The following is a 27,702-nucleotide window of genomic DNA, read 5'->3' as shown; positions in this document are numbered from 1 at the left end:
CAACACTCTTCAGCATGTTTAGAAACGTCCATATTCCTGCCCACATTTTACAAAGACATAATTGCATGGTGAGTGCCTTGGGACTTTTGAAATAAATACATTCTGTGAGTGAGGAGAAATGCAAACATGTTGGCAAAACTGATTATTTTCATTGTGGATTTCATGCTTGCTTTGGCCGCTTTTGTTATCTTTTACTTAATGGCTGCCACTTGTATTTTCATCTTGGTCATTTTCTATATTTTCAAAGTGGAGATGGAAAAAAACTGTGACTTCAACAAGGGCCACATCTGGGCCCTGGATTCTAGCGATGCTACTGGGGAGGCCTTGGCAGGTGGCTCAGAGAAAGTCAGCTCCAAGCTGCTTCCTGTCCATTTTCCAGCTGTAGAAGAAGGATCTTTCTTGCCCAGGGAGAGTGGTCCCCTCTTCTAAAGAGCAAGGAGCTCTCTGCGGAGGAGAAGGCATGTGAAGACTTCCCAGAACGCTGCACCCACCGGACTGAGAGGTCCTTTTTAAGGTGAGTATGTTAGACATTGAACTTCATTTTCCTTCTTATGAATAATACAAGTAAAATGCATTCATGAGACGAGAGGAGAAAAACAAATCCTTTTAATCACTGCCTTCCAGTTCTCAAAATTGGAGTTGTCATCCTCTATAAATACTACAAAAAGCTTTTGTTTTTAGCTGAGTCTCAATTACCCGGCAAACCAAGGAATCTTACCTATGTTACTGTCTCTTCCAAGCACTGATTATACAAAGAGCAGAAGAAGATGAAACTTCGGTTTTAATCTCCTCTAGCAGTTTGGCTAAAAGGTTTGGTAAAAGAGAAAGTTTGAGAAAATGGATGCTTTGATCATCCCTATTCTATTTCACAGCTTTGGTTCAGTGGGAAAAAAAAGACCAGTTTTGCCTCAGTTGTTGTCAGATAAACGGCTACCATAGGTTCCCTGTGTTCGGGTTTTTGTGGTATAAATCCGTATATTTTATGGTATTTGCATGTATTTTTGTTTTCAGAAGGCTCCAGTAGGTTGATTTAATTTTAGCAGTTGTGATTACAACTTCTTAAAACCAAATCCTTGTTTTCATATTTCATCTCCATTGCCTTATGGACTTCTGACTTCTTAACTTTTTAAAAATATTTCTTCTGATCAAACTGAAAAATCACTTTAGTCTAAATATCAGATAATACTTAAATGAATTCCTTACACTTTTTTACAGTATTTCTTCTGATCAAACTGAAAAATCATTTTAGTCTAAATGTCAGATAACATTTAAATGAATTCCTTATAAAATGTAGCAAAATCATACTCAATAAAGAAAAAATAATAGGCTTAACCCCAGAGACAATAAATGCATAAACTTTCAGAAAAAATAAATTTAATTTAGTAAATAATGTTATCCATAGATCAGTCATGCTGCTTACCGAAGAGTACAGTAGCTCCTCCACAGAAGAAAACTGGTTCAGTTTTGTCAAATGAGTACAGATTGTATTAAGGGATTTTAAAGTCTTCCCATTACATCGTTTCCAGGTTTATGCACAGATGTAGAGAGGCTGACCTGCCTGGTGGGATGCACAACCAAAGAACACCTTAAACAATTGCCCTTAACTGCTGATTACCTGCATGAAATTTACAGTTATGGAAGCAGAATTTTATGAAATGGTTTTTCAGTTTTAAGAAAACTTGACTACCATGCAAGTATCATGGAAGAGACACATAGAGTATGTTTCTGTTTGTCTTTAAATCTTGCCATTAATTCACTCCACAACGTATGTAGAGGGTCGAGAGGGATGAGGAATAACTTAGGTAAATTTTGATTCAGATGAGCAGAAGAATAGGTCCTGCACATGAGGCACTGGTGAAGTCAGGTATCCCGGGGAAGAACTAAGGGGAAGGGGTAAGGAAGAGGGTTGTGGAAAAGAGACACGATGTGAACCTTGGATACGATAAAACTGAAGGGTACCAAGGCAAACACTCACTTTTGCCTTATGTAAGCTTTTAGATACTGAAGAAAACTCTACACTCCACTGTGCTAACATTCACTGGGGATGGGCAATGACTGGACCCCAACAAAGATTTCTTGTGTGGTCTTGGCCATTTGTCCCGGAGTTCTCTTGTTTGTCTCCTATGTGTTCCTAATGTAAAGGATTAGGGTTGATGGCAATGATTTGATAAGAAAGAAAATTAAAGAATGCTTTATGGTTTTGAACATCTGAAGCTGGCCCTCAACTTCCACTATACTCCTGTCTTGTACCTGGCTTCAGAGGAGCTGCTGGCTCTGCAAGGTGTTTATGTTTGTATAACCTGTCAGTTTCCTCCAGCCCCACTTGAGTTATTTTTGCATCCAAAGCTGTCTCTCTCTTACCTTCTATGTGGGTTCCAGAAAGGTAAGTTTAATACTCCTAACTTAAAAATTGGCTAAGTGAAAATTCATTTCTAAGACTTGCTACTTAGCAGTGATTCAACCAGGGAACCCGCGTAACTTTTGGCTCTATTTTTTAGACTACGCTAGCCCACTTTTAAAATTCAAAAGGATCTTGAACGTCATTTAGTATACCTCTCATCCAACATTATGAAGTGTCTTCTATAAGAAGCTTGTCCAACCTGTCCTGGGCCTGCGGGCTGCATGTGGCCCAGGACAACTTTAGTGTGGTCAAACACAAATTCATAAACTTTCTTAAAACATTTTGAGTTTTCTTTTTTTTTGCAATTTTTTTTTAGCTCATCAGCTAGCATTAGTGTTAGTGTGTTTTGTGCTAGCATTAGTGTGTTTTATGTGCTGGTGTTAGTATATTTTATGTGCTAGAATTAGTGTTAATGTATTTTATGTGTGGCCCAAGACAATTCTTCTTTTTCCAATGTGGCCCAGGGAAGTCAAAAGACTGGATATACCTTCTACAATATCCCTGAAAGATAGTTGTCCAACTTCGGCTTAGACATTCTGCATGAGATGCAATTTTTTCCCTCACAAGGCAGTGAGTTGTTAAGAAGTTCTTTATAACATACGGTGGAAATCTGAGTCCCCACAACTTCCATCACTTTGTCCTATTTTTACTCTGTTAAGCGACTCAGGAAATAGTTGACTATGTACAATGACTTCACTGGAACCACAAACTCTAAGAAGAAAGATCAGCTTCTCCTTTTATAAATTTCCTGCTTTTTACTGAAAGCATTGAACAATGTTGTCTTTTTCATTGCAAATGAAACCCATGTAAGATCATAATAGTAAGATAAATCTAGAATGTATTGTGTATATTATAAGAAAATTCTTGATTTGTCTTTTCTGACTTCTTGTACATATTTGTTAATCAGGAATTTTGAAATCCTTTTCTTCAAAGCTTCCTCAAGTCTGGGAGTGTTGCCAATTTGCATGGAAGAACAACATTTTATTAGTGCATTCATAACTATTAAAATGTAATTCTAATGCACTGACCCAATTTCACAGCACATCAAAAATTTAACTCAACTCAAAATGACTGTCACAAATGTCTGATAATTTTCCAGTGGATGTTCTTTGTAAGGTCAGATAAATTTGAGTATTTAAAAAAATTGTCAGTACAGTTGTTTGTGAATATAGAAACAGGAATACCCTGAGTAGCAAGCTATCCTAATCTTTACCAAATGAAGCCCCTTTCATCAAAGGTAGCTGAGAGTGGAGAAAATTGGGAAAGAGTCCAGCCAACCCATTTCTGGTGGCAGTGGATTCAGCTAAAGGGGCCCTGGGCTGGAGTAGGGAAGTCCACGTTCAGGATCGCCAGGGCTTTGTTAGTAGGTTTAGGGGAGTCAAAGTGTTAGAAGCCAAAGATTTTCTGGCTTTGTGGATGGCTGAGGGTGAGCAAGCTTCTAGAACACAAGGAGAAAACTCAAGTCCTGGAATGCATATCTATAGTCCCTTTTTTGTTTCTGCCTCTGGCGACATTTCTAATAATATAAAGTTGGCCCTCTCTCTCTGTGGGTTCCACATTTATTAATTCAACCGTGTATAAAAAAAATTCAAAAAATTTTTTTAAAGAATACAAAAAAATACTGTTTTAAAAATACAGTATAACAGCTACTTACATAGCGTTTACACTTTATCAGCTATTGTAAGCTAGTGATTAAAGTATAAAGGAGGATGTGCATAGATTAGATGCAAATACTCTGCCATTATATTTAAGGAACTAAGGTATCCTCAGATTTTGGCAACACTGGGGATCCTGGAGCCAATCTCCCATGAATGCAGAGGGATAACAGTAAAAGTTTGTGGATCTGGGAGTCCCTTTAAGATCTGGACCACACCACTTACTGGCAGTTTATTTGTATCAGGTCACTGCCTCCTTCAGCCCCTTTTTCTTCATCTGAAAAGAAAGGTATATGCAACTAATGCCTTGTAAGGCCCCTTAAGGCCTAAAATACTATAAATTTTATTTAAAAAATGAGTTTAAAAGTCAGATGCTGGCCAGGTGCAGTGGCTCATGTCTGTAATCCCAGCACTTTGGGAGGCTGAGGCGGGCAGATCATGAGGTCAGGAGTTCGAGGCCAACCTGGTGAAACCCCATCTCTACTAAAAATACAAAAATTAACTGGGTATGGTAGCACTCACCTGTAATCCCAGATACTTGGGAGGCTGAAGCAGGAGAATTGCTTGAACTCAGGAGGCAGAGGTTGTAGTGAGTCGAGACAGCGCCACTGCACTCCAGCCTGGGTAACGGAGCAAGACTCTGTCTTGGGGAAAAGAAAAAAAAAGTAAGATGCCTGGTCAGCCAAGATGGTAATTTACACAGATGGTTTCTCAGCATTTGTCAATATACTTTGCTAATATGTGGGAGATATGTGAGTTGTGGGAATCCCCAAGGGACAAGATGAGAGTTTTCAGGACCACTTATAGGATTGCGGGTAAACTTCTAGAATAAATTTTCTTGGGGACCAGACATTTATCTTCGTGTCCCCCTTGCACCACCTGCTCACAATTAAAGTACGACACGATCTGCACACCTGCATCCCTCAGGTATCCATTGTCCCGTTCGTTAGGACAGCCCATCTAAACGTCTAAACCCATCCATTTTTGTTCTATGTGCAAGCAAAGCATCTGTTTTTATACTCAGTATTAATCACTTAGATTATTTTGCCTCCCAAGGTATCAATTTGTTCAACTATAAAATGAATATACGGTGTAAATACTATCAAATAGTCCCACCTGGGTTAACGTTATTTTAAGGGTATATTGAGTAGCTGCTCTTTGCTATTACCTCTACTAGGTGGTTTGGCAAAACAAAAACACATAACACATAGATGTAGACTTCAAAAGAGTTCTCATATTATTTCCATTTGAAAGCATCCATGAACTAAATGTGAATTAGAAACCTCAGGCAAAGTAATTAACTAAACAAATAAAATGTAATATTTTTTCAAAAGTTAAAGTTTCAATAAAGTCCCAGAGTTTGCCAGCTCTAATTTTATTTATTTTTAATATCCTGTGTTTTGAATGAGAAAATCTAATTGTTTTGGATTGCAAATCATCTTTTTTGTCTTATAAGTCAGAATTTGCTAAAAGTAAATGGACTACTTGTCAGTGGTTTCGCAGGTATGATACCAAAAACACAGGTAAAAAAAGGAATTTTTTCAAAATTAAAAACTTTTTATCAAAGGACACAAGTAACAGAGTGAGAAGGAAACCCAGAGAATGGGAGAAAAGATTTGCAAATCATGTGTCTAACAAGGGGTTAATACACAAAATATGTAAAGAACTCCCACAACGCAACAACAACAAATTTAAAAACCCAATTAAAAAATGGGCAAAAAATTTAAATAGATATTTCTTCAAAGAAGATATACAAATGGCCAATATGACATGAAAAGATGTTCAATAAAAACCACAATGAGATATTCTCTCATACCCATTAGAGTGGTTATTATTATTATAATTATTATTATTTTTTTTTGAGACAGAGTTTCTCTCTTGTTACCCAGGCTGGAGTGCAATGGCACGATTTCGGCTCACCGCAACCTCCGCCTCCTGGGTTCAGGCAATTCTCCTGCCTCAGCCTCCTGAGTAGCTGGGATAACAGGCACGCGCCACTATGCCCAGCTATTTTTTTTTTTTTTTTTTTTTTGTATTTTTAGTAGAGACGAGGTTTCACCATGTTGACCAGGATGGTCTCGATCTCTTGACCTCGTGATCCGCCCGCCTTGGCCTCCCAAAGTGCTGGGATTACAGGCTTGAGCCACCGTGCCCGGCCTGTGGTTATTATTTTTAAAGAGCAGAGAAAATAAGTTTTGTTGAAAACGTGGAGATATTGGAACTCTTGTGTACCAGTCATCGGAGTATAAAATGGTGCAGCCACTATGAAAAACAGCATGGCAGTTCCACAAAAATTAAAAAGTAGGTATATGATTCAGCAATTCCACATCTTGATATATACCAAAAAGAATTGAAAACAGAGTCTCAAACACATATTGTACACCAAAGTCGACAGCAACATTACTAACAATAGCCAAAAGGTAGAAGTAATTGAAATGTCTATTGATGAACGAATGTATAAACAAAATGCAGTGTATACATCCAATGAAATATTATTCAGCCTTAAAGCAGGAAATTCTTACACATGCCACAACATGGATAAATCTTGAAGACTTTATGTTACATGAAATAAGCCAGTCACAGAAAGACAAATACGTCTATATAATTTCACTTAAATGAGGTGCTCAGAGTTGTCAAATTCACACAGATGGAAAGTAGAATAGTGGTTGCTAGAGACTGGAGTGGGGGGAATGGGAGATTGTTGTTTGATGGGCACAGGATTTCAGTTTCGTCCAAAGAAGAAGAGTTCTGTGGAGCGACGGTGGTAATGGTAGCAAACAACATGAATGTACTTACTGCCCCTGAATGGTACACTTTGAAAATGGCTAAGATGATAAATTTCACAGTCTGTATATTTGAACACAGTAAAAAATAATAATAAGAAGAAAGTAGATCAATTATATTTTGGCTTTTTTTTTTTTTTTTTGAGACAGGGTCTCACATTGTCACCCACCCTGGAGTGCAGTGGTGCGATCTCGGCTCACTGCAACCTCCCAGGTTCAAGCTATCTTCTGTCTCAGCCCCACCAGTAACTGGCACTACAGGTGTGCACCACCACACCCTGCTAATTTTTGTATTTTTTTCTTTTGTAGAGACAAGGTTTCACCGTGTTGCCCAAGCTAATCTTTAACACCTGAACTCAAACGATCTGCCCGCCTTGGCCTCCCAAAGGGCTGGGATTACAGGTGTAAGCCACTGTGCCTGGCCCTGGTATTTTTTTTTAATCATTATAAAATGCCACATTTATTGCTACAGTGCTGTTATATACAAGACAGGTCTCCAAAATGACTTTAAAGAGGATTATTTAAAAATCTCAATCCAGCCAGCTGTGTTGACATCTATAAAATTATTTTTCTTTAAAAAAGTTACTTTTTTTGAAAACCAGTTACCTTGAGGCCCTCAGAGCACAATTTCCACCCAATAATTGTGGTTTTGACCATCTCCTCACATTTTTTCCATTTTTTGTGTTGGGTTTATCTCATTATATATATATTATGTATGTAGATATAAATATATCTATCTGCCTATGTAGATAGATATCTGTTATATTTGCCTGTATATAGACATAATTATCTATATAATTCTAGATATCTAGATAATTATCTAGAATATAATTATAATTTATATCTATAATTATATTCTCTATATAATTGTATTATAGATAATATAATTATCCATATACAGACAGATATAACAGGTATCTATCTATGTAGGCAGATAGATATATTTATATCTACATATATAATATATATAATAAGATTAACCCAGTGGAAAAACTTTGGGGAGGTGGACGAAGCCACAATTATTGGGGGGAAATTGTGGTCTGAGTGCCTCCAGGTAACTGGTTTTCAAAAAAAGTAACTTTTTAAAAGAAAAAGTATAGTTTTATAGTCAGGCCTGAACTGACTAATGGGTTGCTGTGTTGATTAAGTGAGATACTATCAGAAAACACAATTCAAAATATTAATTATAAAATAGATATCCTTATTTATAAAACCAAAGTCACATGTCACTGAAAGACGGTGATACGTTCTGAGAAATGTAGTTTGGTGATTTCATCATTGTGTGCAAACATCATAGAGTGTACTACACAAACCCAGATGATATAGCCTACTCAGCACCTGCCTATATGGTATAATCTATTGCTCTTGGGCTGTAAACCAGCACAGCATGTTACTGTACTCAATACTGCAGGCAACTGTAACACAGAGATATCTAAACATAAATAAACCTAGAAAGCATAGAGTAAAAATATGGTACAAAAGATAAGAAATGGTATGCCCGTATTGAGCACTGACCCTGAATGGAGCTTGCAGGATGGGAAGTTGTTCTGGCTGAGTTAGTGAGGGAGCAGTGAGTGAATGTGAAGGCCTAGGACATTACTGTACACCATAGACTTTATACACGCTGTACACTTAGGCTACACTAAATTTATTAAAAATATTTTTCTTCAATAATACCCTAAGCTTATTATACATTAAAAATTTTTCATTCTTAAAACTTTTCAACTCTTTTACACTAATACTTTGCTTAAAATGCAAACACAGCATACAACTGTATAAATATATTTTCTTTATATCCATGTTTTTTGAAAAAAAATCCTATTTATGTTTATTTTTATGTTTTTGAAAGCTAAGACATAAACAACACATTTGCCTAGGCCTACACAGGGTCAGGATCATCAATATCACTGTTTTCCACCTACACACTGGAAGATATGCAGGGGCAATAACACACATGGAGCTGTCATATTCTGTGGTAACTATGTCTACTTCTGGATACTTCCTGAAGAACTTCCTGAAGACATTTTACAATTTTTTTTTTTAATAAGTAGAAGGAGCATACTCTAACAATAAAAAGTATAATGGCCGGTTGCAGAGACTCACACCTGTAATCACAGCACTTTAGGAGGCTGAGCGGGGTGGATCACCAGGTCAGGAGTTCGAGACCAGTCTGACCAACATGGTGAAACCCTGTCTCTATTAAAAATGCAAAAATTAGCCAGGCATGGTGGCACATGCCTGTAATCCCAACTACTCAGGAGGTTTGAGGCAGAAGAATCACTTGAACCTGGGAGGTGGAGAGTGCAGTGAGCCAAGATGGTGCCACTGCTCTTTAGCCTGAGAGACAGAGCAAGACTCTGTCTCAAAAAAAAAATTATAGTGTACTAAATACATAAATCAGTAACATATTTATGATTATTATACATTTCTACATACTGTATACAACTGTATGTGCTGTGCTTTTATATGACTGACAGCACAGTAGCTCTGTTTACACCAGTATCACCACAAAGAGCGTAAGTAATGCACTATGCTGTGATGTTGTGATGGTTAGGACGTCACTAGACAATAAGAGGTTTTAAGCTTCATTTTGATCTTATGGGACCACCATCATATATGTGGCTGTTAACTAAGTCATTGTTATGCAGTTTTGAAATTATATAACTGCAATTTGTCTAGACTACAGTTTCTATAGATTTTAGTTTTCCTCTACTGTGTTTACTTAATTTACTTTGTCTTTAGCTAGTAGTCAACTGTCATTAAGAATAAAGCAAAAATTTTCATTTATAAATGGCTAATGGCATTCCTATATTAATTCTTGTCCTTAGAGACCATTGACTGAGGTAGATCATAATAAATATGATCCATTAGCTAATCATGTAAACTCAGTTTCAATCATTTGGGACACAATAATTGTTTCAAAATTTCCATTGCATGATATGACCTAATAGATATTGACCACAAAGGAAATGTCTCATTGAAGCAAGTAATTTTTTCCTCATTTTTATTATATGTGATAATTATCTCAATAAATATCTCAAGACTTACTAAAATTCAATCAAGCAGCCCTGTTAAAGTAATTAAGAATTGCTAAAATTCTCCATTTCACTTTATGTGTCAATGGTTTGCTGAAAAACAAAACAAATGATTGAGACATACATCCTGGAATTATTTTTCATCTTGAATTTTGATCTCTAGCAATTTTATTTAATAACATCTTTGTGAAACACCGTGATTTCATGTCATTGGTAGTTTCGACAAGTTCAAAAGAGCCAATCACAGATTTATTTTAAAACAAGACTATGTTTCTGAAGTAAGCCTGACAAATTTAGGCAATATATTTGGAGACACTTTATTCCTTGTGTTATGTTTCTTACAGCTAGATTCATTTAATTGGAGAGTGCTTACAGTATGATCGAGGAAAATTAATATAAACATAACTTGTGGAATCATGGAACTGTGTTTATATATCACAAATCTCAGAGATATAAATTAATCATTCAGAGAAAAATCAGTCCCTGAAAATGAACATGACTATAATAAAATCAATGAACAGCTATATATAAAATCCATCTTTCTGAAATGTATTAGTGTTTTATAAACACTAATATAAAATACAAGTGTGAATAAATATAAATTTCCTCCAACACTTTTGTCTTTAGTTTGAAAAGTATAGTCTTTTGCAAAGTTCATAAATTGCTATGTAAACATTTTCAATTATCCTAGGGTGGCTTTAGTCTGAAAAGTATAGTCTTTTGCAAAGTTCATAAATTGCTATGTAAACATTTTCAATTATCCTAGGGTAGAGACCATCTTGAAACTTCAAAGTGAGCATACCGACATATGTCACAGAACAACACCTTAGTAAAAGCCCCCAAATGAATTGTCACACAGCAGACTTCATTCCATCTTTTTTAAGTGATAAAATAGTCTTCCTGTTAATGAAAAATGCTCCAGACCCTGACAAGGCCTGGGCTGCATGAGTTGGGGAAAGGATAGCATGAATTCAAAAGGATTCCAATTCTGAGTAGTAGCATGTGGAGTGTCCATTGCCAAAGGGTTTCAATTCCTCAAGTCTCTGTGATCTTGACAATGTGACTGTACAATTAACTCCTCCCCACAGAGGGTGGTGGCGTGTGTTTCGCCACCTTTGAATCTGGGCTGACCTTTGGACTTGGTGAGGCCAATAGAAATTTGAGCCTGAGTGTCAAGGAGCCCGGCTTGTCCTGGGTCTCAAGGGACTGGCACTTCTGCTCCCTTTTTGTTGAAGTCCTACCAGCATCTTGGGAACAAGTTCTAGAAGATGGATGGGAACGCACGAAGAGCAGAGTACACCATCCCAGGGGAGGCCAGCCTGGACCAGCTTCAGCCACCTGTCTCCCAAACATGGAGAGAGGCACCCGAGTTTAGCAGAGCTGCATACCTGACCCACAACAAATCACAGATTCTGTGACATATGTTGGTATGTGTGAGAGAGCCCAGGTGAGATCGTAAGAACCATCCAGCTGACCCATAAACTTCTAAGCAGTAATATCAACTTATCATTCTTAGCTACTGCTTTTGAGTTGTGCCAACTCATGCTAGGGGTGCAGCATTTTTTAGAATATCTCAGTGCTTTCTAAAAAAAATTTAATTTTCCCCCCACAGAAACTGCTATTTTCATGATAGATTTGCTCAAACTTACAGTGGTTTTGTAGTTGTGAGATAAATTCGTTGGCTTAAGCACATTTATAGAAACCTCTATAAAATGTGTTTGAATTAAGGAACCAAATCAATTTCTTATCTTGTTGCCCTATACCTTAGACTAGCTAACTAGTAAATAAGTACATAGCAAAAAGTAAATAGTGAAAAAGGTATAAGTAAAAAGGAGTAAAAGTCAAGTAGCAAAATACTTTGTTCAAACAGCACTGCCAGTACCAAAAGCTGAAGAACCCAAATGAAAAAAACAAAACTAAAATGAATATTAGTTTGCAGATTTAAAAGCTAGTTCAATTGAACACATAGTATTGAAAACAGAAAAGATGTCAGGATTACAGAACTAAGTCTAAATATAACTTTGCTCTCAAACATGTCAAGATATAAATTAAAATGAATAAAAAATTTTTACAAATTGCATAAAAAAGCAGCAAACACATATTGTATAAAGTATGGATAATATAGAGAAATTCTGAAAAGGTAAAACTTTCAAAGCTTAAACAAATCCACACCAGGAAAATATTAATACAAATTTGAAAGTATGATACTAATGTCAGAGAAGTTTGAATTAAAGGAAGAGTCTAAAAGAGTTTAAACACATAAAGATGAAACATTTGTAACAGACATTTACCTAAATGATAAGATAGCAATAAATGACATAGCAAAAACAATGACAAAACCATAAATTTCAAGGAATGCTAAGGAAAAAATAGATAAGAAAAAAATTGAAATTCTGAACAAAATAATTGAAGCTAAAGTAATATATTAAATTCTATAGTCTTATAGAATATGCTTCACTTTAATCACTTATATTTATAAAGTAATTGGCTATACATTAGGGAAAAAGAAGAAATAATACAGACTACATTCTTGATGCACAAACACAAACACACAGAAAATGTAAAAAGTAGTAACCGAAATCCAGGACAAAATTACAACCACCCTGAAATTTGTAATCTTTTTTTTTTTTTTTTTTTTTTTTTTTTTTTTTGCGATCCTCCCTCTTCAGCCTCCCCAGTAATTGGGACCACTCGTGCGACCACACCTGGCTAATTGTTTCTTTTCTTTTCTTTTTTCTTTTTTCTTTTTTTTTTTGAGAGAGAATAGGAAGGAGGAAAAAGGAAGAGAAAGAGAGAGAGAGAATGGGGAGGAGGGAGAAGGAAAAGAAAGAGGGAGAGAGAATGGGAGTATTGCTTTCTTGCCCAGGCTAGAATGCAATTTAGTAATGGGTATTGAAAAGCTCTTTTATACTGATAATTATACTTAATGATGTAGTCAGGAAGGAATAAGGGAAGAAGATAACAAACAAACAGTCAACCAATATTTAATTTAAACCTATGAAATGCTATGCGATTACTGAGGAGTGATTTACTTCCAATTATATAGTCACCTTTGGAATAGGTGTGAGGTAATGTATGTTTTGTGTATTTGAAGTGGAGAGTTCTATAAATGTTTATTAAGTTTACTTGTTCCGGGTCTGAGTTCAAGTTCTGAATATCCTTGTTAATTTTCTATCTCGTTGATCTATAGAATCGTTAGCTCTTCTTGTTACATTGATCCTTTTGCCATTATGTAATGTCATTCCTCGCCGCTTTTGATCTTTGTTGCTTTAAAGTCTAGTTTATCAGAGGCGAGAATTGCATCTCCTGCTTTTTGTTTATTAGTTTATTTTTACTCTCTGTTTGATTGGTAAATCTTCCTCCTTCTCTCTGAGTCTTTGTGTATTGTTGCATGTAAGATGGGCCCGGATGCAGCATACCGATGGGTTTTGGCTTTTTATCCAATTAAAATATATATAGGTTTAATACTGGCGTTTGATGCTAGCTGGCTGTTTTGCCCATTAGTTGATGTAAATTTTTTATTGTGTTAAAGTTCTTTGCTTTTTGATATATTTTTGGAAAGGCTGATATTGGTTGTTCCTTTATATGTATAGTGCTTCTTTCAGAAGCTCTTGTAAAGCAGGCCTGGTGGTGGTGAACTCTCTAAGTACTTGTTTGTTCGCAAAAGATTTAATTTTTCCTTCGCTCATAAAGCTTAGTTTGGCTGGATAGGAAATTCTGGGTTGAAAGTTCTTTTCTTTAAGGATGTTAAATATTGGTCCCCACTCTTTTCTGGCTTGTAGGGTTTCTGCTGAGAGATCTGCTGTAAGTCTGATAGGTTTCCCTTTATGGGTAACCTGACCTTTCTCTCTGGCTGCCCTTAGTATTTTCTCCTTCATTTCAACCCTAATAAATCTGGCGATTATGTGCCTTGGGGTTGGTCTTCTTGAAGACTATCTTTGTGGTGTTCTCTGTATTACCTGGAGTTGAATATTACCCTGCCTTGCCAGGTTGGGAAAATTTTCCTGAATGATATCCTGAAGAGTATTTTCCAACTTGGATTCATTCTCTTCGTCACATTCAGGTACACCTATCAAACGTAAATTAGATCTTTTCACATAGTCCCATATTTCCTGGAGACTTTGCTCATTCCTTTTCATCCTTTTTTCTGCATTCTTGTCTTCTTGTTTCATTTCACTGAGCTGGTCCTCGACTTCTGATATCCTTCCTTCTGCTTGATCAATTCGACTGTTTAAACTTGTGCATGCTTCACGAAGCTCTCGTGTTGTGTTTTTCAGCTCCATCAATTCACTTATATTCTTCTCTAAATTGTCCATTCTCGTTAACAGTTCGTCAAACCGTTTTTCAAGGTTCTTAGTTTCTTTGCATTGGGTTAGAACAAGTTCTTTTAATTCACAGAAGTTTCTTATCACCCACGTTTTGAAACCTGCTTCTGTTATTGGAACACACGTGTAATCTATTAAGCCTTGTTCCGTTACTGATGAGGAATTGCAATCCCCTGTAGAGGGAGAGGCATTCTGATTTTGAGTATTCTCTACCTTTTTACGCTGGTTTCTTCCCTTCATTATATATTTGTCCGTCTGTCGTCTTTATAATTACTGGCTTTCTAACTGGGTCTCTGACGTCCAACTTGTTGATTCCCTGCACCGAGATCTGAGCAATCCACTGAGCCGGCCAAAACAGTGGTGTTAAGATTGATGGTGCTTTTCTGCCCGGGAATCTCCGGACTCTGCACCAAGAACTGGCGTGCTAAGGCACCAGCAAAACCACCACACCGGCCACAAGAGTCGCCCTGGCGACCCGTGGGGCTCCTCCACTGGGAATCTCCTGGTCCGTGAGCAACAAATATTCGTCTGAAAGTGTGGCGTCCTCTCGTTCTTTGCGCTTTCACTGGGAGGTACGTGCCTGAGCTGCTAATCATCAGCCATCTTGGATCTCTCTCCGAAATTTGTAATCTTTTTCCCACAAATGTCTAAGATCAAAGAAGTAATCAAAATTATAATTGCAGAGTATTTAGAAATTAAAACAATAAATATTAGAAATAAAAAGTAAAGAAAAATACATAGCCTTGCATATCTATATAACTAGCAGGAAAGAATAAAAGTAAAAGGAATTTAACTACTCAAGACCAAAAGTTAGAAAATAACAAAATAAACCTAAAAAAGGAAGAACATAATAAAGATAAAAACAAACTTAATTAGGAAACAGAAAGTGGGTAAATGGATTGAAAATAAGCAACTAAGGGAAGAATAGTAACTATAACTTGCTAACAAAACTAGTCACCAAAAGGAGAAAACACAAAATTAAAATTTGAAAATGAAAAATAACCAAAAACAGAGGAACTTAAAATTACCCAAAAAAAAGTATGTTACACTCTACAAATAAATTGGAAAATTTTAGTGATATTGAGCATTGTATTGCAAAACAGAACTCCCAACGTTGACCCCAGTCAGAGGATGTAGCATAATTACATATTCACTTCCTAGAAGCAATCACAAGGAATTGATACCACTTACCTTTGTGGGAAAGAAACTTGCAGAGGAAGGAGAGAAGTTCCTTTTTCATTTCATTCCTTTCTAAACTGTCTAATTGTCCTTATATGATTTTTTTTAAAATATGAGCTTAATGGGAAATTAGATTATATATTTATTTGTAGTAAGGCAAATGGAAAAAAATAAAATAAAGGCGCAATCATGTGTAGAACACAAAGGCTGATGATGAAGGAGTCAAGCCAGAGTGATGGTGGGTAGAGATTGGAAGAAACAGACCCAGAGATCTTGTGCTGGGCAACATCTGTTTCTACACCTGCCTGGGTACCCCACAGATCATTATTCATAGTTCTAAAGTATACCATATAAAATTTGCAGTTTCTTTTGGGTTTTGCTCATAGCTTTCCCCAACAGATAAGAATGTTTTATTTCATTTAATTTCATTTAAAATTTATTACTTCATGAAAGTGAGATTTGTTTTTCGATATTTACTTAGATTTATTTTGGAACAAAATATCCAGCTATTTAACAAAATTGAGGATTCAAACTATTTGCTTTGGTGCTATTTTTGGACATGCATATTACACCAACAGAATAGTTGCTGATGCAAACCTGTTTGTTTTTTCTAGACAAGGAGATTAGAAAGAGCAGATTTCTCCTTTAGAAAGAAGCAAGTAAGTTGGAATACAATTTGTTTTGTTTCTTGTATTTGAAAGTGCAGTTTAAACAAGCCAAATAGATACCATATGGCTTTCAGTAATTTGACATTGAAGAACAATGCATGATTTGTATTCTATTTCTAGCTACTGCACAGTGAGTGTGCTGCAATACCGTGGGTTTTAATTCCTCTCTGCCTTTGCCCTTGCTGTCTCTTTGGGGCAGGACATTTATTTATTCACTAATTCATTTCTTTTCCTTTTTATCCAGTGAACTACAAAACAGATGGAAACTAAATAAGTAAATAAATAAATAAGTTCAAACTAGAATTTCTCCTTTTTAGTGACTTCATTGAAGCTGCATCATTATCTAGGGTAAATACCTAAGGTTTGTCGTCTGACGCCAAGAAGATTAAAAATACGGACACACAGTGGGAGGGACTTTAGGAGGGGAGGTTTAATAGCTAAAAGAAAGAGAAAGGAGAACAGCTCTCTCCCACGTAAGAGAGAGGGGCTCCCAAAAGCAACAGCCAACCAGCCTGTGGCATACTGCATCAGATTTTATAGGGAGGCTTGGTGAGGCGGTGTCTGATTTACGTAGGGCCCACAGATTGGTTGGACCAGGTTTGACGTTTACACAGCACACAGGGAAGGCTGACCACCCCACCCTAATATTATTATGCAAACGGGCTTTCCACTTGGCTGGTGCCATCTTGTCTGTTCCTTACTGTACACGTGGCTGGTAAAAGAAGGGAACATGCAGCCGCCATTTTGAACATGCCTAGTCCCAGGTAATCATTTCCTATTGGGACAGCTGCTGGCATTCACCCGTGCAAGCTTCCAGCTTACTTGGCTATGTCTGCAGCTTGATTTTACAGGCTGCTCTTTGTTAGAAAAGAAAATAATTAATTTGGGGTCTGCTTTTCATTAGAAGGACAACCTTACTAAGGACTCCCGTACCCTCACTATCTGCCTAATTTTTTCTGAATTCCTATATCATCACCACCTCTGTGAGTTCATATTGTTTTGTTCACATTTTGTATTGTGATAGTATATATAGCCCTGTCTTCCCTACTAAACCCCAGGCTTCACAAGGTCAGGCCTGTGTTTCATAGTTTCAGAAATCTGTGACACCTGGCATGTTATAGATTATTTTTAAATGTTAAGAGAATTGCATTAAAAATTAAATACTTAAATATTTTTAGATCAAAGCCTCAAGGTGAATATCTTTGTAAAGGGAATAATGTTCCATTATGAGTGGTAATTAGATTTTCCCATTAAGTTTGATTGAAGGAAGCCAATTTCACAACTATAGTAACCACTATACTATCACAGCTGAAGAAAGTCAGTTTCAAAATACCACAGGTCACCCCACATTTTATCTAGCACATGGATATATATGATCACATTTGGGTTCCCAGTAAGTAATGAGAGAAACAGAAGCATTTAATGTTGCAAAATAAAGAATCGTCCCACAGCCATGCTGATCTGTTTGCCTGTCCTGATCACTAAAGCAGCTTTCTTTGATTACCAATAGTTATAAGGAATTCCCTACAAGTATATAGTACTTAAAATAATATTTTAATAATCTATTTCAACATGAATTTTCAGTCCTCGTGGAGGGCTAACAAATGATCCCCTCTTCTCTAAAAGTGCTTCATGTGTTTATTCATTTATCTTTTCAATCAGTAGTCGTTTATTAGGTGCATGTCAGTTTAGTAGACATTATGCTAGAGACACATACACAGCATAGGCAAATGTTTCAAAAGTGAAAATACTTTTTGCATTCATCTCATCCTCACTGCACTGCCTTGAACCCACATAAGAAAGGTTGTTATCAGTGGCTTATCTGTGAAAGAAAAATCTGCAGTTTCTTGGGTTTTGCTCATAGCTTCCCCTAACAGATAAGAATGTAAGAATGTTTTATTTCATTTACTTTCATTTTAAATGTATCACTTCATGAAAGTGAGACAAAATTTGCCTCATTATCATAAGAAATATGGAAACGAATACTGGACATTTTCTAAGCACAGGCATGGTACAGTGAACTCACTGCTTCCACTAGGTGTTTCTGAATGATGGAAGAATTAGTGAGGCTCATCCATCAGTGCCTGCCATGGGGAGGATGAGGGGCAGGGCTCAGGCCTCACATTTATAGGAGGCCTCATCCCGTTCCACATACAGTCACATGCAGCCACAGCAGGAAGTTGCAGGGTTGAAAGACAATACCACTTGAGGCCAGGTGTGGTGGCTCACGCCTGTAATCCTAACACTTTAGGAGCCAAGGTGGGTGGATTGCCTGAGCTCAGGAGTTCGAGACCAGTCTGGTTAACATGATGAAACCCCATCTCTACTAAAATACAAAAAAAAAAAAAAAAAAAAATTAGCCAAATGGGGTGGTGGGTGCCTGTATTCCCAGCTACTTGGGAGGCTGAGGCAGGAGAATACTTGAACCCGGGAGGCGGAAGTTGCAGTGAGCCAAGATTGAGCCACTGCATTCCAACCTGGGCAACAGAGCGAGATTCTGCCTCCAAAAAAAAAAAAAGAAAGAAAAAGAAAGAAAGAAAGATAATACCACTTGAATACTTAAAAATAAACACTAAAAACATATCCAAATGTTTAACCCAGTTTGGTCACTTTTTCATTCTGTTTCTTCATTTTGGTCACTTCTTAATTTCGTTTAAGGCTCTCACTAAATTATTTGAATCATGATCCTGGCTGTATTCTTATTTTCTCATCTTTCTCAATGTTAGAGAATGGTAGAATTCCATGTTCTTCCTTCTTCCCAACTTGGTACCATAATAAATACATTCCTCCTCTCACCAAATTCGTGCCATTTATCAATTTCATAAGCGTAACTACAAGAAGATTTAATTTTAATTTTATTCATTTTACTCTAGAAAGGGGACTGAAACTCTGGAGGATTTATAAAAATATTTACAAAGTTATGAAATACGTGCTTAAGTAAACTAATTTCACCAGTTCTTTTTATACTTTTCAAAATTTGAAGGGGAAAAATGTAATAACATACTATATTCTCACCAAAAAAAATCCTATGAAAGGAAGAACTCAAAAATCTGTTCTCTAATCCTTTGCCCTGAGGTCACTGCTGTTCAGAGCTCTTTCCAAGTTTTTCTCAGACTTGTTGTGAAACATGTATGTGCTTATCTTATAAAAATGGTATCAAGCACAGGTCTTGTCCCTCCTTGTCTGATACCTGGGGAGATTTGGGCAGGTGGAGAGACTGGCATTTGAGCACCTGATAAGGAAGTGGTTGGGGTTTGTGGCTCTGAGTTGGTTGGTTTGCATTTGAAAGGTCTGCTAGCAGGAGAGTTGTTCACTTACTGTCTCTAAGAATTAGTGAACCCTGTGAGGCAGGAGCAAGGCCCTGGATGTCAAGACTTAAGAATATAGAAAATCAAAAGCACATGGTTAATATGCCCTCATACCTGCTTTTTTAATTTAAAGAAACACAGAGAAATTGCTTACATGTTTCAAGCTAACAAACATTTATTTGTGTGGCATAAATAATATATGAACAGACTTTTATGAGCAATATAACATCTGCAGCTCTTAGAAAACAAAACATAGTTAATTGGGAAAGACATGAATTATGTAATCATTACTTTTATGTTTTGTTCTTTCTAGGTCATTCAAACTGTCACCTTCACGTGAATAGCAATGAAATTCTCATAAAGAAGCAGAAATACCCAGGAGGCATGAAAAGTCATCATGCTTCAAAAGTGCGTGTGTTAGGACTTCACGACCTCAGGAAGAGTAGACCCTATAACTCTTAAAAGCTCAACCTTGGAGAGGAGAAATATGCTATTTGTTGACACAGCACTGAAACTTGTTAAAATGTCTTTGGAGCTTGAGATGTCCAGAGCCATCAAAATGTTCTCAAGAATTCAATTGAAAAATGTTTCTTCAAAATGTCTTAGCCAACCAAATACAAACATTTTTGTCATTGTGACAAAAAAAACTGGCCAATCGCCCTTGCTAGTCTCCAGCATAGCCCAAGAGGTGCATCTTTCATTAGCCAACTGGAAAACAGTGTGCCGTCTATGCTTCTGACCAGATGGGTGTCTCTTGTCACTATAACATCATGTAAACACTTTATTTATTATACTGACCATACTCTGTATTGCACTTGCATTGGTTATTTGTAAAGCTTTTCCTATTTCATCAGTAGACTATCCTTAAATTTTAGCAACTGCATTTTAGTCATTCTGTATTTTTAATAGTGCCTACCTAAGTGCCATAAATATTAATAAGCATTTTTTTCTGAATCAATAATCAACCCCCAAAAAATGTATAACCATAGTTGTAAATAGTGTGCAATCCAAAGAAAAGTGGAAATTAATGAAAGACCAATTCTGAGGAAGAATTAGAGTTCTCAAAAACTCAACAAGTATGTTCATTAAGTTTTAAAAAATTTAACAAAGTCAACAAGTATTCAACAAGTTAGTTATAAACATTTGTTCATAACTTTACACATGGTTAATGCCTTCAGAGCAGTTAGTCAGCAGCAAGATTCTCATTTTTAAACCTTTACCCCTTTGTTCATTCTAAGACAAGATGAAGAACATGTTGCTGTCAGAAAAATTGGTCCAGGGGTACGTGAGGAGCCATTAGGAAGGGAGAAACAGGGAAATGTGGACCCAAGCAGCACAGGGTTTCCCAGAAAGCTGGGTTAGACACAAGGCTGTACAGGAAAAAGTAAGACCAAGAAAGTGTGTTAATCTAAACAATGCTGTGAGCAAATGAGACTCAGTTCTCAGGGGACACTCTGAGAAACTGCACAGAATACACCTCAAAATTGTCCACCAGAAGGACAAATGAGAGGAGAGATGATCCATTGGCTCTCTTGTACCATTGGTCATGTTGGCCCAGAAGGTATTCATGACCTTGAACTTTAAAGATTGCACCTGCTACAGAGTGGCTGAGTAGTTTGCAGAAGGCATCTTAAGAGATGACAACAGAGAAGCAAGAGATAAGTGCTGCACCTGATGCAAGGTGCTGGCAGTGACAGTATCACAACACTGGTGTCTGTAAAAATGTGGCCAAGAGGATTTGAGCTATAACACAAGAGTGGTTCACCATCAACTCTCAGAAGCACATGAGTCTGATGCAAATCTATTGTTCTTGAAATAATAAGGACAGGACCATATTCATCCCTTCTAGACAACAGTCAGAGAAAGGGGCACCCATGGAGAGAAAAGATCTGGTGAAACTAGTAGGGGAGTGGAAGAAGCCAGATGATAGGGTTTGGCTGTGTCCCCACCCAAAATCTCCTTTTGAATTGTAATTCCCATATGTTGGGGGCGGGACCTGGTGGGAGGTAATTTAATCATGGGGGCAGTTACCCTCATGCTGCTCTTAGGATAGTGAATGAGTTCTCACAAGATCTGATGGTTTTATAAGGGGCTTTCCCCCCTTTTGCTCTTCACATCTCCTTGCTGCAGCCATGTAAAGAAGGACGTGTTTGCTTCCCCTTCTGTCAAGATCTGAAGTTTCCTGAGACCTCCCCAGCCATGCTGAACTTAACTAAACCTCTTTACTTCATAAATTACTCAGTCTGGGTATGTCCTTATAGCAGAGTGAGAACAGACTAATATACCAGGGCACTGAAGAAGCCTAAGACCAGACTGCACCTCTCTGGGCTTTAAACACAGACCAACATCTGGATGTAACATTTTTCTTTTTCTTCTGTGCACGTTTTCTGTATTTCGCTGCTATTTTAACTTGCCAGCTCTGACAGAACAATGCCATCTCCCAGACACTTTTTATCTACATGTAAATTAAGTTACTTTATTGCTTTAGTTTCTCTGAGTTTTGTGCATTTTAGGGAGAGCTCTCAGCTTCTCCTGCTTACAACCTTAGTTTACGCTCCTCCAAAAGCCAATCCTGAGAAAAGGATGTAGATACAGGTATTTTATTTTTTCAGAGACAGGAGTCTTGCTATGTTGCCCAGGCTGGGCTAGAATTCCTGGCTTCAAGCAATCCTCCCACCTCAACCTCCTGAGTGTCTGGGACCACGGATGCATGTCACCATGCCCCGGGTAGTTTGAGAGGTGATCCCAAGAAGTGCAGCAAGGGAGTGAAGAGTGACGTAGAAAAGGGAATGAAAGGTGTGTGCCTGAGGTAGCAGGTTACTACCACCTCAGCCTTTCTGGGAGTGTGGCCCAAAGAGTGATAGGGAAGCTGGGCTGTTTATGCACCAGCTCCAGTTTCTCATTGGTTGAACATTGCTGCTACGGAAATTAAACCCATGGCACTTCTAGGCTGCCATGCATATAGGCCGAGCAAACTCCTCTAGTGCCAAGAAAGTCCCATAGGCAGAGAAGCAGGAAGAGAGGCATGGATGGTTGAGGTAGAAAGATATGGATGTGTTGTACAGCTGCAGTGAATCCAGACATTTGGCTGAGGGATGTAGATTGGGGCATCAATAGCTTCTACTATACATTCTGAGATTATTTTGCAAAGGGCAAAATCCTGAAACATGGAGAAACAATAGCAACAGCCTTCTTCTGGCATCTAGAAGGAAAGAAGATAAGTTAATTAGTAAAGGGTTAGAGGCAGTTAAAATGAACTCTGAAACTAAGACTATCTGTTGAACTTTGCAGACAAAAACTTTAAAGTGGAATTGGATCCCCTTAATGGAAATCCCCTTTGCTGCTTCTGAAGAATAAATGAGGAAAGAAACCCACATGTTTATTGCTTTCACCTATAAACCAAGAACCTCGCTGAACTATGTTAAATAGTAACTGGCTCTGTTTCTGTGAAGATCACATGGGGACTGATGTCTAGAAAGGAAATACTCTCAGTGGTATCATAGATTTTAAAAATTCACCCCAGTTCTTCATTTTCTCTTAACTAAATTATAAATGCATACCTCTGCCTCATGGACTGAGTGGGCTGCCCCACCCCTTCTAGATTTGGCTCTGTAACTTGCTTTGGAAAAGAAGTTGTTAGCAGACATGGCATAACCTGTATGTTGGCTTTTCTTCTTGGCAATTGTGATCATCCATGAGACAAACGTGTCCCAGGGGCTGCTATGTCTTCTCCTCCTGTCTAGGCCCTGGAAGGAAACGTGGAGTGAACTGAAACCCATCACAGCCAAGAGCTTCAGTCTTGGAACATAAATATGGAAATGGAGACGCCCAATCAAGCATATTGTAAATCAGTCAATAGCAGTCAACTCAGGAACCCAAGTATGAGAGTAGATGCTGATTATTGTAACCACTAAATTTGTGGGTGAATCTGTGAGGTAGCATTATAGCTGCAATAGTTGACTGATGTTAAGTGTTAGATTTTTTTTCTTGTCTGTAGTTAGGGTGGTAACTATAATAGGGGAATAAAGACTCTTGCTAAGACCTAGGATTTAACTGAGGAAACTAAAAAAACATTAAATGATTAGGAAAGAGCCAATGGGAAGGGGTCCCTGGAGGGAATCCGTAGAGAATTCTGGGTCAAGTGACTACTGCCCCAGAGACAAAATTCTGCCTCCTCTGCAGTGATTGTGGATGATCTGAGTAGGTGAAGATGATAGGGCTCTCCAAAATAATATTCGTCTGTATTTATTATTTTATGTTTTTTATAATTAAACATTAGAGAATGTTTGCAAATACTTAACACTCTGGTTTCTAATAGGCAAGCTTTCCTGAGTATATGAGAGAGATTCTCAAATGAAAAGATATTTTGATACCGTTTAAAATACCTAAACAAATCAGAGCTCCTTTATGCTGATGCATCGCTGAAGAAAAGCTTATTCCAAATAGTTGTACTATGAAGATAATACGTATATAACATTGTACTGACCTTTTGGAGAGAGAAGGATATGACTTCAAATCTTTTCAAGTACAATAGAAAACTATTTAAATACCAAAGATTTAGGAGAGTCATATAAGTGCTTTTGAATGTTTGCTTATTGATTTTAAACATACTTCAAATTAGAATATCAACATTATTATTATTTTTGAGACAGAGCCTTGCTCTGTCACCCAGGTTAGAGTGCAGTGGCATGATCTCGGCTCACTGCAACCTCCACCACCTGGATTCAAGCAATTTTTGTGCCTCAGCCTCCTGAGTAGCTGGGACTACAGGTGCCCACCACCATGCCCTGCTAACTTTTTTGTATTTTTAGTAGAGATGGGGTTTTGCCATGTTGGCCAGGCTGGTCTCGAACTCCTGACCTCAGGTGATCCACCTGCCTTGGCCTCCCAATGTGCTAGGATTGCAGGAGTGAGCCACTGTGCATAGCCTAGAAAATTAACATTATTGAAGAACTTGAGATGAAAGTCAAAGATCTAGGCTTTGCACCCCCATATTCCCTAATTTGACAGCAAGCCTTACTGGTTTGTGGGGAGGGATTTCTGTCAAAATTTTAATTAATAAATAATCCCTTTGACATTTATAATCCATTCTGGAACATTAAAAAGATGAAAACCTTCCTAAATAATTACATGGAGCTTGACGAATGCTAATAATATGCCCAATAAAGATAGCAGCAGTAAAGAGAATAGACATCAAGTGCAATGCAAATAAAAATAATGAATAAAATATTTTCAAATTTACTGTAGCAACATCTTAAAGTATTAATAATGCATGGCAATCAAGGAAGGTTTATTTTAGGAGTACAAGAATGTTGTAGTAATAGGAAATGCATGTATGCTTAAAGCATTGTATTAAAAGAATAAATAAGCAAACCATATACTACCTCAACAGTTGTTGAAAAAGTATTTGACAGACTATATTAGCCACCCCTATCTAAAAAATTAAAAACTCTCAGGGAGTTGGGTAAAAGAGGACATTTCCTAAATTTGACAGATTGTCTTCAAGAAAACTTTCAAATACCAATAATAAAATGTTAGACTTATTCCTATTAAAATCAGACACAAGGCAATAATGCCACAAAATCCTCATTATTCAAAATACTCCTGAGGGTCCTATAAAAAAGAGACCAAAACATTGACAAATACTTAAAAAATTTCAATCCTTTCACATTAAAATTGAAAATAATGAAATAAAAACACATTCAAGAAATAGAAGAGATTTGCAAAGTGTCTAGAAATAACACATACAAAAACCATAGACTTTTCAATATAATGACGAGACATCAATAAAAAGATTCCATTCAAAATACAACAAAAGCATAATATCTGTTTCCCCATAAAATCTTAAAGTTGTTAAAAAGTCACATTTAAGGTCAGAAAAATAAACCTAAACATAAGAAAGTGAGTAACATAGCTTGAAATGGGCAGCCTCAAATTTATAAGTGTTACATTTCTTCTTAAATTAATCTACCTTTTCAGCATTATTCCTATTAAAACTCTAAGGGTAATTTTAAATGAAGCTAGTCTAGTGATTCAAAATGTTATCTCTAAGAGTAAATGCATAAGAACAGCCAGAAATATTGTAAAACAAATAGCATTTATAAGGGTAGGAAAGGAATAAGTAAATGGTATTTAAATATGTGGTACATACCATTATTATTCCATTTACACTTTACACAGTTGAGGAAACAGAACTATAGGGAAGTTAAATAGCCTGTCAAAGTTCACATAGCTGCAAAGTGGTGAAACCAAGATGCAAACTCAGAGCCAATGCTATCCACTTACTTACCAGCAGGATACACTGCCTCTGGCAAAAATATGTATATGTGAATACATATATTGGACGAAGGGTTGGCATCCATCACATACAAAGAGTTCCCATCAATCAATATGAAAAATAAACAACTCTATAGAAATAAAAATGGAAATAGTGTCTATAAGCAATTTTCAAAAGAATAAAAAAATGGTGAGTAAATGTATGAAAAAATGTTCAAACTCACAATCAGGGAAATGCAATTTAAAAATAACAAACATTTATAAAGTTTACAAAAATTTTAAGAGTGCTCTGATATTTAATGTTTAATGAGGAGGTAGGAAAATAGCTTTCTACTCCACAATGTTGAAAGTTAATTTGGCATTACCAGTCAAATTAAAAATCAACTTTAACTTAACCATTAGCCTACTAAAATACTCACATATATGCAAAAGTACATGTAAAAATGATTTTTATTTCTAAAAGTGACCAATGGAAAGAACCTCAGTCAATAGAATGGAATAATATGCAGTCACAAAATTAAATAAATATTGACATTAAAAAATCAATTTGAAGTTATTAAATTTTTTAAAAGCACATGTAAAATATTACATATAATGTGATCCTCTTTTCTATTTCATATGCATAGATGTGTGCACATGTGTGTGAATCTACTTCTAAATGCATTGTAAAAGTTCTCTATGAATACCAAAGTATTCATAGAGAATTCTTTGAGTAATCTCTATGAGAGAATGCATAGAGTACTCTCATTTATTTGTATGTGTGTGTATATATGTATACACACATATATATATTCTTATTATACCAAAATATTATCCACAGAGAAGAGAAATTAGAAAAGAAAAAAGGTTTCAATGAAGAATGAAGATGGACTTTTACTTTTACTCTACATATTTCTATAGTTTTGAATTTTTAAAATAACAATGTATTACTTGTATAATTTATCAAAGGAAAATAAATCTGACAAAAGTTGTTTTCACAAATGAAAAGAGTTCATGAAACAAAAATATTATGTTTGATCAATATTTAACTACCAATTTACCATTTATAGATTCTGGTAACTATTATCATCAATTAAAATCTCGCTACTCAAAGTGAGGTCCTTGGACCAGCAGCAACGGTATTATCTGGGAGCTACTTAGAAATGCAGAATGGCAGGTTCCCACCTCAAACTAGCAGAATTTGGAATTTAATAAGATCTCCAGATGATTCTTATGCACATTCAAGTTGTGAGACAAGCTTTAAATATTAAGCATTTTTTCTTCTCCTTCAATCACTGACAAAGAAACTGCTTAAAAAGTAAAATATTATCTCATTAAATTTATTTTTTAACATATGAAAAAATACTAGAAAGTGTTTTCAAATATCAAAGATAATATGTGGAGATAATCCTTTCACAATATTAAACAATAATTTTAAATGTTCAAATGTTAAACACAAAATTAGAATTTTTCCATAATTTGGGAAGCAGGACAACTGAGTTTTTAAAAAATTACGTATTTTAAGAAGGGCAGGGTGAACTTTGCAGATTGTAGTTTTCCCTCTTGCATCTAAAATCAGTATGTTTCTGCTTCCTGAATAAAAAGCCAACCAAGCCCCATCTGTCTGGATTTCCCCATCCCCAGGTGAACTTACACAGTGCATCAAGAAACAATATGGAGAATTAGACACATGGTTCATACCCTATGACCAGACACTCTACAAAAGGTTCAGCTTCCTGCTTTCACACAAAAATCAAGTTTATCCCCTTCACATCTTCACAACCTCTCACATAAATCTCACCCAAATTCCTGCTTAGCATTCCCCAAAGGAAGAAGCTCGCTGGACCAGGTGTGACTTCACCTTTAATTATTCTGTACTGCATCTGCATGTGGTTTTCCTCATTATACTGCCATTAACATGACGAAAGGGCTTCTGTTGCCTGAGCAACCAGAACCAGCACATGCACGTGCCTACTGACTGCAACCCTACTTGTAGCGTTTCTCTTATATGTTTGGATCGTCTCACTTTTATGGTCAAAAGAATGCAATTCTTTCCCCACTTCTGCCCTTTTTCTTCTTTTGTGGCTCTCTCT

General features: G+C 36.7%; 1 long non-coding RNA gene across 2 annotated transcripts; it reads left to right on the top strand.

Moving 5' to 3' along the window:
- On the top strand, nt 1–27,008 carry LOC105719374 (uncharacterized). Of its 2 annotated transcripts, XR_001107967.3 has the most exons (3): nt 1–68; nt 248–514; nt 19,668–27,008. It is a non-coding gene; the product is annotated as an uncharacterized LOC105719374 (long non-coding RNA). The 2 variants fall into 2 exon arrangements; XR_001107966.3 differs by having other exon boundaries at nt 3–514.
- Nucleotides 27,009–27,702: the final 694 nt, after the last annotated feature.

Source organism: Aotus nancymaae, unplaced genomic scaffold (assembly GCF_030222135.1).
Source record: "Aotus nancymaae isolate 86718 unplaced genomic scaffold, 86718_ANA_hifiasm-v0.15.2.pri h1tg000029l, whole genome shotgun sequence".
NCBI classification, from domain to species: domain Eukaryota; kingdom Metazoa; phylum Chordata; class Mammalia; order Primates; family Aotidae; genus Aotus; species Aotus nancymaae.
This window is presented reverse-complemented; position numbering and strand designations above follow the sequence as displayed.